General features: G+C 46.8%; 1 protein-coding gene across 6 annotated transcripts in view; it reads left to right on the top strand.

The window, feature by feature from the left end:
* LOC140204863 (TRIO and F-actin-binding protein-like) overlaps positions 1 to 13,678 on the top strand; it is a 301,234-nt gene that overhangs the window by 162,828 nt on the left and 124,728 nt on the right. The gene's annotated exons all lie outside the window — the stretch shown is intronic.

The following is a 13,678-nucleotide window of genomic DNA, read 5'->3' as shown; positions in this document are numbered from 1 at the left end:
AAATCACTTGCACCAAAAAAAAAAGCCCACCCTTTTAGGCTCATCACCAGCATCAGGTGATCTTGTAATGGAAATGCTCCCACCATTCTTTCCAACATCATTAAGTTGTGATTATAACTGATGATCAGGCTCTTCTTCTGAAGCTTTCCTCACCAGGAGCGGGAGAAGATCATCCGATCAGAGGGGCTTGCATCACACGAGGAGGTCACTTTGCCTGTGTTCATTCTGCCCAGACATGGACAATTTAGATGACTCCAATTCCTCAACCTACTGTCCTTTGGGTTACTGAAGGTGATCACACAGGGGAGACTTCTGCCTCCACACCTGTTCATGAAATGAGCTTCACACTCCCACCGCTCTTGGGGTGGGCCCTTGTCCCCTATTCCCTTCGAATCCTTATAAATCTGTGTTCCGCATTACTGGCCTCTTTACAGAAGGAAATAGATCCTTCTTAAAGATTAAAGATCTTTAAGGATAGATTTATTTGTCACCCATAAATCAAAACATAAAGTGCACAATTTACCAAGACCACCTCTCATAATCTAAAGCATCTGTGTTAAGTCTCTTTCTGCCAGCCGGTCACTTTTGTTGACAAGAACAATCCCAGCATAGGCTGTGATTCCCTGTCTCCTGACACCTGAAATTCTCCTCTTCGCCCTCTATACAGAACCGCTGTCTTGATAATGATTTGTGCAGTCCTGGCACGAGCTTCCCGCCCTTGGGCTCCATGCCAGGCCAATTAAGGCAAGTTTCCTGTGTGTCATCTTATCCACTCGCGCTGCTGTCTTCAGAGATCGGAGACACCAGGGACTGCAGATGATGGAATCTGGAGTACACACAAAGTGCTGGAGGAACTCAGCAGGTCAGACTGCATCTGTGGAAGGAAATGGATAATCAACATTTCAGGTCAAGACCCTCCATCTGAAATAATGGAATAGCAACTGTCCTGTCCCCTCCACAGATGCTGCCTGACCTGCTGAGTTCCTCCAACACTTTGTGTGTGTGTGTGTGTGTGTGTGTGTGTGTGTCTTCAGAGACCTGTGAAAATACACACCAAGCACCCTCAGGTCCTCAACTAGTGCTGGTGTCCTCCCATTATTCCCTGGACTTATCTTACCCTCTACAAATGTGTATTACTTCCCATTTCCCCACACGGAATCCCATTTGCCACATCTGTGCCAGGGACTGCAGATGCTGGAATCCGGAGCAATGACCGATTTGCTGGAGGAACTCAATGGATCGAGCGGCATAGGAGGGAGGAAACGAGCTGCTGATGCTGCAGGATGCAACCCTGCATCAGGAGCGAGTCAGAGTCAAAGGAATCTTTCTGCAGCCTGCAAACACAAGGGCAGACATTAACCTTCTGTCTCTAAGTAATGTTTATATAAAAGGAATAGAACGGGAAGGAGCTACACAGTATTTTCAACTATCAGGGCACTCCTTTCCTCAACAGCACCTTAATTTCGGGGGAGGGGGTGGAATTTCAACTTGAGCATTCTGCATTCAGAATTCAAGATTCAAATTTACTTTCTCGCGTGCACATCGAAGCACACAGTGAAATGCGCCCTTTGCGTTAACGGCCAACACGCAGGGTTGGAGGCGAGAGGTGGGCTGGTTCGGCTTGCTGGGGGTTTGCTGGTCCCTGTGCTGGACTGAGGCTGTGGCCTGCCACTAGTGGACTTCTGGACCGGCTGCGGTGATGCCTGGCGTTGTGAACTTCAGTTCTGAATGCTCCTTGCTCACTTTTCTTGATTTTGCACGATTTGTTTTCTTTTTCCCTCTCTGCACACTGGGTGTTTCGACAGTCTTCTGTTAATGGGTTCTACTGGGTTTCTTTGTCTTGTGGCTGCCTGTAAGGAGACAAATCTCAAGGTTGTATAAAGCACACATACTTTGATAATAATTGAACTTTGAACTTTTGAACTTTGAACCAGAGGGTGTGCTGGGGGCAGCCCGCAAGTGCTGCCACAGTTCCCAGCACTAACATAGCACGCAAAGCAACACAAAACACAACAAAACAGCAGCAGCAAAACAAGCCACTCTCCTCCCCTCCTTCCCACCCATGTACACAGTCCTCCAACCCCAGCACCAACAGTCTCCAGCCTCCAGTGGACTTGGACTCGCAGACCTCGGGCCTGCGACCTCCTCAGCGGACTCACAGAGGTTCGCAGCTCGGGCCCTGGCCAATGGGCCTCAGCTTCCAGACTTCCGATTTGACCCTCGGCCCTCGATCCTTCGTATTGACCCCGGGAACCTCACCAGGGGGTCATCTTCATTCCAGTCCGGGTGTCACTCTGGGCCAGCAAGTGCAGTGTGAAGCTGAACAGGTCTTAGTCAAGTTAAAGTGATCTCCGGCTTACAGAAGGGGGCAGAGTTTTCAGCAAACACCATTGCTCTGTTACCCTAAGTCTGCACATTTTTGTAGGGCATCCTCTCTGTTCAGTAAACACAAAATAATCTGCAGATGCTGGGGTCAAAGCAACACTCACAACACGCTGGAGGGCTGCCCAGCTGTTGAGTTCCTCTCTGTTCAGTGTTTTGTGGAGATTTTTGGGAAAACTTTTTAATTGGTCAGTTGCAGCGTGGTTGTTCCATTGCTGCCTGACTTCCTGAGCCCCTCCAGCATTTTGCGCGCATTGCAGTAGCGTTCGTACTCTGTTTTGGTTTTGCCATGGTCAAGTGGGTGCTGGTGGCCTGCCCCACCTCTTCATACACAACAGCGAAGGCACCAGAATGGAGGATATTTGCACTGAGTGAGGGCAGCGCTGGGTTCTGGTGACAACGTCCTAGCTGCCAGTCCCCCCTCTCTAGATGATGCGGTGGTGCTGCCTGAGCTCCTGTGCTCTGACACAACTCCTGTCGGTCTGCCTGATCCCATGGTGCTCGGTTCTGTGTCCTGTCACCTGCCTGGGCAAAGTCTGAAGTTTCAGCGCCAGCCCAGTTTTTTTATGGAAATCCCCTTCGCAGTCAGAGAGCACCAGCGGAGAACAGAACTCACAGCCGACTTATCAGACAACACTACAAACCAGCTCGATGTGTTCCATCTCTTGGTCGGCTGGGATTCAACGTTTTCTGTGACGCGAGTTGATAGGATGGTTAAGAAGGTGTCTGCTGTGTGGCCAGCATTAGTCAGGAGGGGTTGAGCTTAAGTAATGTTGCAGCTCTATAAAAATCCTGCTTAGCACCACAGTTGGTGTACTGTGTTCAGTTCTGGTCACCTTATTATCGGAAGGGTGTGGAAGCTTTAGAGAAGTTGCAGAGGAGATTTAGATTGATTCCAGAGATGAGGGGTGCTAGACTATGAGGAGAGATTGAGTCGCCTGGGACTGTAATCACTGGAATTCAGAAGGATGAGAGATCTTATAGAAACATAAAATTATGAAAGGGATAGATAAGAGAGAGGCAAGAAAATTGTTTCCACTGATGGGTGAGGCTAGAACTAGGGGACATAGCCTCAAGATTTGGGGGAGTAGGTTTAGGGTGGAGATGAGGAGGAACTGCTTTTCCCAGAGGGTGGTGAATCTGTGGAATTCTCTGCCCAATGAAGCAGTGGAGGCTACCTCAGTAAATATATTTAAGACAAGGTTGGATAGATTTTTGCATCGTAGGGAAACTAAGGGTTATAGGGGAAAGGCAGGTAGGTGGAGATGAGTCCGTGGCCAGATCAGCCATGATCTTACTGAATGGTGGAGCGGGCTCGATTGGCCAGATGTCCCACTCCTGCTCCTATTTCTTAAATTCTTATGTTCTTATCACATGGATGAAAGAAAAATACAGGACTCTCTGGCGTTGAAGGGTTAAATTGATCTTGGAGTAGGTTCGAGGGTTGGCACAATATAGTGTGCCAAATGGCCTATATTGTTCTATGTTCTATGTCAGTGAGACCATATCACTGATCAAGGAATGCCACTAATTGTCTTGGCAGCTGAACAAAGGACGTCTGTTGGATTAAAAGCCTTGTAAAGTCTTCACTTGTGATTTGCATTTGGGGGGGGGTGCAGGAACATAATATTGTAACACATTGCATCAATGGCAAATGAAGGAATGCAGTTTCATGACGTAATGTGAGCTCGTTTAGGATGGCGCAGAAGAAGAAGAAGAAGAAGAAGAAAGCCCTGAACTCTGAGTGGAGTCATCGGGACGCTGTCATGACAGCGTTTTTTTAGCAGGCTTTCTTATTTTTACAAGGCTGAGTTGCTAGCTCGACGCTCAACCCAGCACGGATGGAAAACGTGCAAGGGAGCCTGCTGGATTCGAACTCTAGAGCCTTCGCTCCAAAGTCCGGCACTGATGCCACTACACCACCAACCGGCTATTAGGATGGTGTAGGGACACAGTAATTCACACACTGCTCCCAGGTGCTGGGTTCAGTTCTGACCCTGGACACTGTCTGTGTGGAACCTGCATGTCCCCCCTCTGGGACCTCGTGGTTTTTCTTCTGGGTGCTCTGGTCTCCTTCCACATCCCAAAACACATGCAACTTGGTGAGTTATTTGACCACTGTAAAATGCCGCTGAGTGTAGTTAGGTAGCAAAGGAATGAGAAGGGGTATTTGGAAATGAATAAATTACAAGCGTACAGAGAAATAAGGAGGGGAAGTGAGACTAATGGGAGCTAATATGGACCAAGAGAATGGAATGGTCTCGTGTTGAGGTACGTTAGCTTCCAGTTTAAAAAATCCATTCCCTTTTAAGTTCAGGTGTTTGGTACGATTCACTTGAAAGGTTTCATAGATTTGTGCTCAAAATCACGTCACAGAAAATACATCCAGGTTTGGGGCATTCACCTTGTTCACATACTTGTTCTTTGTCGTCTTCAGCCCATCACCACTGCTGGGGCATAGGCCACTGACAGCGGCTCGCCAGGGGCTTCTGTCTTGGGCCGATAGAAGGCTGATCGGCCCTATGTTTTCCACTTTCACCACCTGACTTCAGACTTCTTCTAGGTGAAGATCCTTCCTCTCCCAGGGATGAGGACTTTGGAGCTTCTGTTGGCGTTTCTGTAGCTCTGGGTTTTTTTACGGGATGGGGTTACTAGGCCCCAAGCCCAACCCTCCTTTTGCATCTAAGCTTGGGACCATCCATGATGGAGTTGCTCGTACATATGCCAATAAACTCGACTATATGTCCACGGAGGTTGGGTGGGACTACAACCAGCGGTCATGGGTTAAGGGTGAAAGGTGATAAAGTTAAGAGAAACATGAGGGTAAACTCCTTCACTCAGAGGATTGTGAGGGTGTGGAACGAGCTGCCAGCACAAGTAGTGCATGCAAGCTCAATTTCAACATTTAAGAGAAATGTTTGGATAGGTGCATGGATGGTGGGGGTATGGAGGGCTATGGTCAATGGGAGTAGGCAGCTTAAATGATTTGGCATGGACTAGTTGGGCCGAATGGCTAGTTTCTGTGCTGTGCTTTACTATGACTCTATGACTGTCTCTTCCTTTTTAATGCATAAAACTGACAGGAACTACATCTCCCAACAACCTTTGCAGCTGCTGTGCAAAGGATGCTGGATGGTGCAGTCCTTAACTACCCTGAAAGCAATGGAAGCGAGGTAGTGGATCTTCCCTTCCCATCTGCGTTTGTAGGACACTGGAAGTTGTAGTCCCATATTCCAGCCTGCGAGTAATTATTGCTGAAAGTTACAGTCAGAATCAGAATTAGGTTTATTATCACTGGCATATGTCATGAAACTTGTTGTTTTGTGGTACAGTACAGTGCAAGATATAAAAATTACTATATATTACTATAAATGAATGATTAAATATTGCTATCGCCTGCTCCAGCTGCAGTGATATCTGGCTTCGTATCTTTTGTAAAACTTCAGTTCTGAATGCTATTTGCTTACTTTTATTGTTTGCGCGGTTTATTTTCTCTGCTTGGGTGTTTGACAGTTTTTTTTAATGGGTTCTTTTGAGTTTCTTTGTTCTGGGGCTGCCTGTGAGGAGGTGAATTTCAAGGTTGTATAAAGTATACATCCTTTTGGTAGTAAATGTACTTTCAACTTTGAAATAAATCGAGGAAAAGAGGACCTGGCTGCATTGAAAATCTTTGGGAATAGATTTGTTTCAAATTTGCCAATCTTTGAGAAAGGCTGGGAATGCCTGTTAGTGACATTTACGATCATCTTTAGCTGATTATCACTCTAGACAGGCATAGCTGCCTTTTAGTGTTGGAAACAGAACTTGTAATGTAATTGAGTCTAAGAAATCTTCCTGGTTCATCTACCTGCAGTATATTTCCTCATTCAGTTTCCGTTCCTTGTATCCAGGTGCTCTGGTGTTCTCCCACGTCCCACACACGCTTGGGCTGTTAGGTTGGAAATAGAGAGAAAACTGCACATGCTGGAAATGTGGCGTAAAAACAAAACATCAGAGAAACTTATTTCTGTCCACCTTGTCTCTGTCCTTTCTCCCCTGGTCCTTTGACGTATCTGATGCCCTTAACACTTCAATTGCAATTTGCTTTCACGTCCTAAAGATGTGCTGGGTCCTATAAATTGTCCTTTAATGTGAGATAATAGTTATAATTATTAAGGTTGTTATAGCTGGGTGTGGTAATGGGGATAATCTCCCACTACCTATTAAATGCTCCCAATAGCCTCTGACAACCAAGTCCAGCTCCTGGCCTTCACATGTGGCTCAGCTACTAAGCCCAGCGGAACTGTTTCTACTGACAGGAGAAGGGGCAGAGTTGGATTACTGGCACCTTAAAACCAGTCACTTTGGGCAGATGGGGCTCATCAACTGTAGTTAGCAGCTCATCTAGGAGAAGGAAAACTCTGATCTCAAACCTCCGCTGCCTTGCGTCAACACCTGCTCATGGGGAAGGCTTCGGGAGTAAACCCCGAGGGAAAAGTCTGGAGCTGGAGTCCCTAAGGCAGTCCTACGTTGAGTTCAAAGCAGATTGGCAACTCCTGCAATGCTGCTGGTGCCAAACTGTATCGGTCTCTGCCATTCCTCATTCCTTTGGGTTCATCAGCTGCGTGGAGATGGGGAGCTTGCTACATGGGCAACACTGTGCTCTCCATATTGTACTGCCCTGACTTGAAGCAATAGACTGCTAGAAGCAATATCCATGGTCAACTCTGACCGACAGAGGCCTCAATAGTAGAAAGAATTAAAGGGAAGTTGATGGATGTGTGGGGTAGAGAATATACTGTGGACGTACAAGAGAATAAGGATGAGGGTGGATGGGACTAACAGGATTGATTGCTCACAGAGAGCTGGCATGGACCTGATGGGCCCAATAGCCTCCTGCATTGTTGGAAGTCGAAGATCTGGAGCAAGGACAATAGTCTTGAGCTTTTCTCTAAGGGGGTTGTCAACGATGGGCCGAACGTCCTCCTTCATGCACATTGATCTGTCTGGTATCTCTACAATCAATATTATGGCAGATGAATCTTTAAATTTTATTGAGATACAGTGTAGAATAAGCCCTTCTGGCTCTCCGAGCGGCACCACCCAGAAATCCCCTGATCACAGGGCAATTTACAATGACCAATTAATCTACCAGCCAGTACATCTTTGCACTGTGAGAGGAAACCAGAGCACCCGGAGGAAACCCACGCAGTCATGGAGAGAATGTACAAACTCCCTAAAGGCAGCGGCAGGAATTGAACCCGGTATGCCTGCACTGTAAATCTTACTGGTTCTGAATGAACATTAATGTTGTTAAAAGAAAATATTGAGATGTAATAGATAATTAGTCTGAATTTCCCCAGCTTTTCTCTCAGCTAGTGTGTGGTCCCTTTCTGTCAGTCATTTCTTGACCACAGTTACTCAGGAGATCTGTAAGCTTATCAGTGCCTGCAGTTCTATCTAGGCAATTCTTGCCTCTCAGCAGTGCCGGTTTTTACTGAAGGCCCCAGGACTGCGGGCTATCAGAGGGCACTTTTAACACCTCCTATCTGTTTCATTTCTGACTGCTCTAAGCTGCCCCCTCCCAAGTCTGACTGTCTTCAGGTCAGCCAGGGGGTCTGAGAATGCAACACAGCTCCTGATTTCCATTCCAGGTGCTGCGGTGACCTGGGAAGTGATGCCAGAAATGTCAGTGGAAGCAGATACAACAGTAACTTCCTCAAAGGCACAAGAGATCGCAAATACTGGTATCTGGAGCAACACACAAATAGCAGGAGAAACTCAGTAGATCTATGGAGGAAAATCAACAGTTGATGTTTCAGGCTGAGACCCTACATCATGATTCAAGATGAAGGGTCTCAACCCAAAATGTCGACTGTCTGTTTCCCTTCATAGATGCTGTCTGACCTGCTGAGTAGGTAAAAACTTCTAAATGTCTGTGCACTGTAATGAAAAAGAAGGGGAAGTGGAACTACACAGGCATTATATTGAGCCAGCATAGACCTAGTTTGTCAAATGTCAGTCCAAGTTCCATTTCCATTATAACAAGCAAGATCAATGACAACGTCAACCTCCCAAGCTTTCAATAATACACATCACAATTTTAATTAGATTGTGTATTAATTTCTCAGTTATTTAAAATCAATAAGAATTTAAGCAATTCAACAATGATAATTTCTTTTTTTTTCAAGCTCAGTTCAAACCTGTAAATTTGAGAGCCCAATATAACACAAATAGCCAAAATTTCACTGTGGCATGAATAGAAGTTCGTTCTTCATAGCAATTAGTTGCGTATTTCCCAAAACCACTTTTTAATTTAGACCGTTATGTCAAACAAAAATACAGTGCAGTAGAGGGATAATTATTATAATCAACATGTAAACCATATGTTTCTATTTCTTTTTGATCGTTCTTTCAATGTCTTTCCAAACAATTAAATAACTATCAAGTCAAGTATTAGCATTCCTGGCTAAAGGAAAAAGCACATGAGGATTTAGAGGAGGATTGGAGTGCTCACATGGGCAGAGTGTGCTGACTTTCTGCAGCCTGTGTCAATAGCAAGGGATTGCAGTTTCATCTTTCTCGTATTTCTGTCAGTCAGAGATGTATTTGTTCTCCTTTTGTTCCCTTTCCAAGTCTGTGTCTTCATCTGCTTCCTCACTATAGCGGTGAAGCGCACTGAATCCTACCCTTCCTGGCACAGCTTCGGATCCAGCCCCTATTTCCTCCTGAAATGCAGTCTGTCTGTTTACCTCTTAGTCTTTCTGTCTCTTCCTCTGTCCCCCTCGCTCTTTTTCTGCCCTTCCTTTCCTCCCTTCTCCAGTCTCTCTTTTCCTTTCTCTGCTTTCTCTCCACTCTCACCCCCCTCTCTCTCTTCTCTCTCTCTGCTCCTCCCTCTCTTCGCTCCTCCATCTCTTCGCTCCTCCCTCTCTCCGTTCCTCCCTCTCTCCACTCTTCCCTCTTCTCTCTCCTCTTTCTCTTGCTCTCTTCTCTCTTCCCACGCTCGCTCTCTCTTTCCCTATTCTCTTGCTCGCTACTTTGTCTATCCACTCATTTTCTCTCTCTCTCTCTCCATTCTCACTCTTTCCTCTCTCTTTCTCTCTCCCCCCTTTCTCTCTCTTTCCTCCCCCCACTCTCTCACCTTCTCTGTCTCTCCCTCTCTCTTCCCACACTGAGGAAGCTGTTTACATTACTGTCTCCCCTACCCCTCTACTCTGATTTTCATTCAAAGTACTCTGTCTCATTACTAAAAATTCCGCACACTAATCATTTGTAAAAAGAGATGACTTTTGTGTTGCTGACTATTAATAATTTCCCTCATTAAGTCTGTTCCATTTCTCTGCTGGACTGTTACACAGGCCTTCCATGGCCAAAGTTTTGTAAATTCAGCCGTGCTCACTGCCTATGCAATCTTCTGTAAAATAATTCAGATGTAGTGTTCTAATAGTTTCACTGCAATTTGTATGAAAATTGAAGTTGAGATTTTGTAAAGGAAATGTGATTTCTGAATCCAATAACATCACTCCAGAGCTTCAACTGGGGACTTTGGTTGTGGGTGAGTCCACATGGTTCTGGGCATGCATCCCACTGGGGACACTCACAACATCAGTGCTTCAATAACACCGGGAACCTGACTCAGAAAGATGGTTTATGTCTTTGGTCCAACCCCTATACTGAACTCCAACACCTTCTCATGCATACACTCTCACTCTTTCTCTCTCTTTCTCTCTCTCTCTCTCTCTCTCTCTCTCTCTCTCTCTCTCTCTCCCCCTCTCTCTCCTTCTCTCCCTCTCTCCCTCTCTCCCTCTCTCCCTCTCCCCCTCTCCCCCTCTCCTCCTCTCCCCCTCTCCCCCTCTCCCCCTCTCCCCCTCTCCCCCTCTCCCCCTCTCCCCCTCTCTCCCTCTCTCTCCTCCTCTCTCCTCCCCTCTCACCCCTCTCCTCCTCTCTCCCTCTCTCCCCCTCTCCCTCTCCCTCTCCCCCCCTCTCCCTCTCCCTCTCCCTCTATATGTGGGATATGAATATCCTGGACCAGGGACTGCTACATTGGAAAGTGCATTGAGCATGTTTCCATGGTGAAACTGTACACTGCCAGGGCAAGCCAGAAACCATAGCTGACTACAGAAGTCCGTGTATTTCTTAGTCATTGGGAACAGGACGACTCTACGGTCAGCTACAGCCGTGCTCTCCCATGCCATCAGAAAGGCAAAGTGTGAGCACGCACAGAAAAACCACAGCCACCTTTGGGACTCCAGGGACACGTGGCAGATGTGGTAAAGATGTACAAATCATAACCACGCAATGTTCCCTTTTTTTTACAGCTGTGCAGATCAACCATTGCTCTGAGCAGCAAATTTTTAAACAGCCTGTAAAACATTATATAAAAGAAAATCCCGGCTGCGTGGCAACAAAGGCTACGTGCGTGTGAGCATTGCAGTAACTGCGCAGCCACGCACCCGCGCAGCTCAGAAGGGACATCGGGCCCACGCCTTGTGTTTAAGTCACAAGTTCACAGTTGAAGTGACTGTTGGTGTATTGCACAAGGGCCACTTAATGCACTAAATTGGGGATACTGTGCTCCGTGCAGACTGATAATTTGTGCGCCTTCTTGCTGCGTTTTATGGAACTTGAGGATTAGTAGCTAAAGAGAACAGGGAAGGGTTTGTCCAGAAATGAAACAAGGGTGCTCCGAAACATGTTGTGTGTGGGACTAGAACCAAGTCCGTCAGCATCTGCGAGGCTATTTTTATACCCATATAGTTGGATTCCCACACCGATCCTGAAACTCAAGCAAGGGTCATCTCTTAAGGGCGCACTCCCTATGGCAACAGTCTGCCACAGAATGAGGCGGAGACAGCTCCTTTGCTCATTCAGAAGGACGTGTCAGGAGGGAGAGCCTGTGTGCCAAGGGGGAAGAGTCTGGAGGAAGGTGGCTACAGTCACCTCCTCCAGGATTAACAGTCCCGTACAGGAGGGAAATGTGCCCTTGAGCTATGTCAGAGCACTCCACACCCATTCCCGGCTGCTGTGATGGGATTTCTCACAGGAAATGACTATAAGATGACATCCTGATCATTCCAACACGATGCCATCATGAGGAAGTTGAGAGATGTTGAGGCATGCCACGAAGTTACTACAGCCAGGATGCATTCGTTCACAGAATCAGTGCTGCAGGATGGGAGAGGGATTTGTGAATCATCTGGATTCCCCATCTGATTATTGATGAGCCATGTTTGTGTTTCAACTGAGTGTGCAGAGGTACTCGATTTGCATTGGGAATTATGATTTTGCCACCTTAAACCTCTCTTGAAGAAAGAGACCTTCGCACTCGGTCCTCTGCTTAGCTGGATGCCGGCCAGGGATATTCCCTCAGTAGCTGTCCTCCTCCTGCTCCTCTCTGAGTCTCCTCACTGCTCTTCGTCTGGCACGGGTGCAGTGATTGTTGCTGGAACTTGCAGGAAATCGCCAGCCCTCACTGGTCCCAGGTTACTATAGAGGTCCCTAACCGTCCTGCAGCCCAGTTCTGACCAGAACGGTGCTTGCGGTAGTGGAGAGCTGAAGGCAGTGTCTTTACTGAGGAGCAAGTATTTCAGTAGCTAACTGCAGGAGATGGCACTTCTTATCAGTTTAATCACTGTGGTTGGTTCTTCTGCACTTCTGAAGAAGCCCGTTTAGGTTTTCATCTGTCACCAGAAGGGTTCTTTAAACTCTCTGGAGATGCTTTAATGGTGACCATCTTCGGGAAGATAAGGCAAATCTGATTTCAGTAACTACCGACATTTTTTTTTAAACTGCTGGTGGAACTCAGCAGGTCAGGCAAGATCCGAGCATTGACAATCCCTCCAGGGATGCTACTTGACCCACTGTGTTCCTCCAGCAGATTGTTGCTTGCTCCAGATTTCCAGCATCTGCAGTCCCTTGTGCCTTGAGGAACTAACGTTGCTGCCACAGAGAAGGACCTTCTCGTTGGCCTCCTCCCGGCAGCTGAAGAGCAGCTCTTGAATTGTAGTGACATGATATTCGCTGTCTGATGACTCCAAGCGGGGTGGAGATACCAAAGGAGGGGCAGGGCGCCTCTTCCCTCCGCTAGCCTACAGCTCACCCTTGGGCAAGGTGTACCCCCCCCCCCCCCCGATCAGGAACACGTGAAGCACGAGAGCAAATGGCCGTATGAGCAGCTGCTGCACATCTCAGTCCTGGTTATTTGACCACTGACGCCAGGCGGACAACCTCTGAAGAGTATTGATAATGGCTGGGGCTGCCAGCCCTGTAAAGACACTGCCCAGAAGAAGGCAATGGCAAACCACTTCTGTAAAAACATTTGCCAAGAACAATCTTGGTCATGATCGCCCACGTCAGACGAGGTGGCACATAATCAACGAACGAACAGTGATTTCAAGAGAAGTACAGGGAGCAGCACACACCATCAGAGCCCTTTCTTATCTTACTAAAGCCTCTGACCCTGTCAACTGAGATCAATTGTGGAATACCCTCCTCAAGTTTACCTCCTGTAGGAACTCATCCCTGTTCTACATCAGCTTAACAGGGGTATGCAGGCAAAGGTTTCAATGGAAAAGGTCCATCATAGACCTAGTCTCAGTGCACAGCGATGTCAAGTCAGCTGTGTCATTGTTCCAGTACTTCCCTCGATTTTACACAACACTGCACCTCGGCTCCAACAAATTTCCCCCTAGGATGGAGCTTAGCTACATGTCTAGTGAGAAACTCATTCACGAAAGCCTAGGAGAGGATGGGCTTTACATTTAACATCTGTACCATCTACCATCGTGCCCTCCAACAATAAAGTTACATAAGAAGACCTTGGAAAATGTAGACTACGTGAATTGAATTGACTTTGTTTCTTACATCCTTTACATACATGAGTAGTAAAAGTCTTCAAGTTTTCCATATATTGATTGGGTCTCCCATACTGTTAGGGGTCTAGATGGTTCAGAGTTTGTAAAATGTGTTCAGGAAAGTTTTCTAAATCAATATCTAGAGGGACCAACTAGAGGGGGTGCAATATTGGATCTCCTGTTAGGAAACGAGTTAGGACAAGTGACAGAAGTCTGTGTAGGGGAGCACTTTGGTTCCAGTGATCATAACACCATTAGTTTCAACTTGATTATGGACAAGGATAGATCTGGTCCTAGGGTTGAGGTTCTTAACTGGAAGAAGGCCAAATTTGAAGAAATGAGTAAAGATCTAAAAAGCGTGGATTGGGACAGGTTGTTCTCTGGCATGGATGTGATCGGTAGGTGGGAAGCCTTCAAAGCAGAAATTTTGAGAGTGCAGAATTTGTATGTTCCTGTCAGGATTA

This window comes from Mobula birostris, chromosome 11 (genome assembly GCF_030028105.1).
Source record: "Mobula birostris isolate sMobBir1 chromosome 11, sMobBir1.hap1, whole genome shotgun sequence".
In the NCBI taxonomy this organism is placed as follows: Eukaryota; Metazoa; Chordata; class Chondrichthyes; order Myliobatiformes; family Myliobatidae; genus Mobula; species Mobula birostris.
The sequence above is the reverse complement of the archived record's forward strand: the minus strand, read 5'-3'. Positions and strand labels throughout refer to the sequence as shown.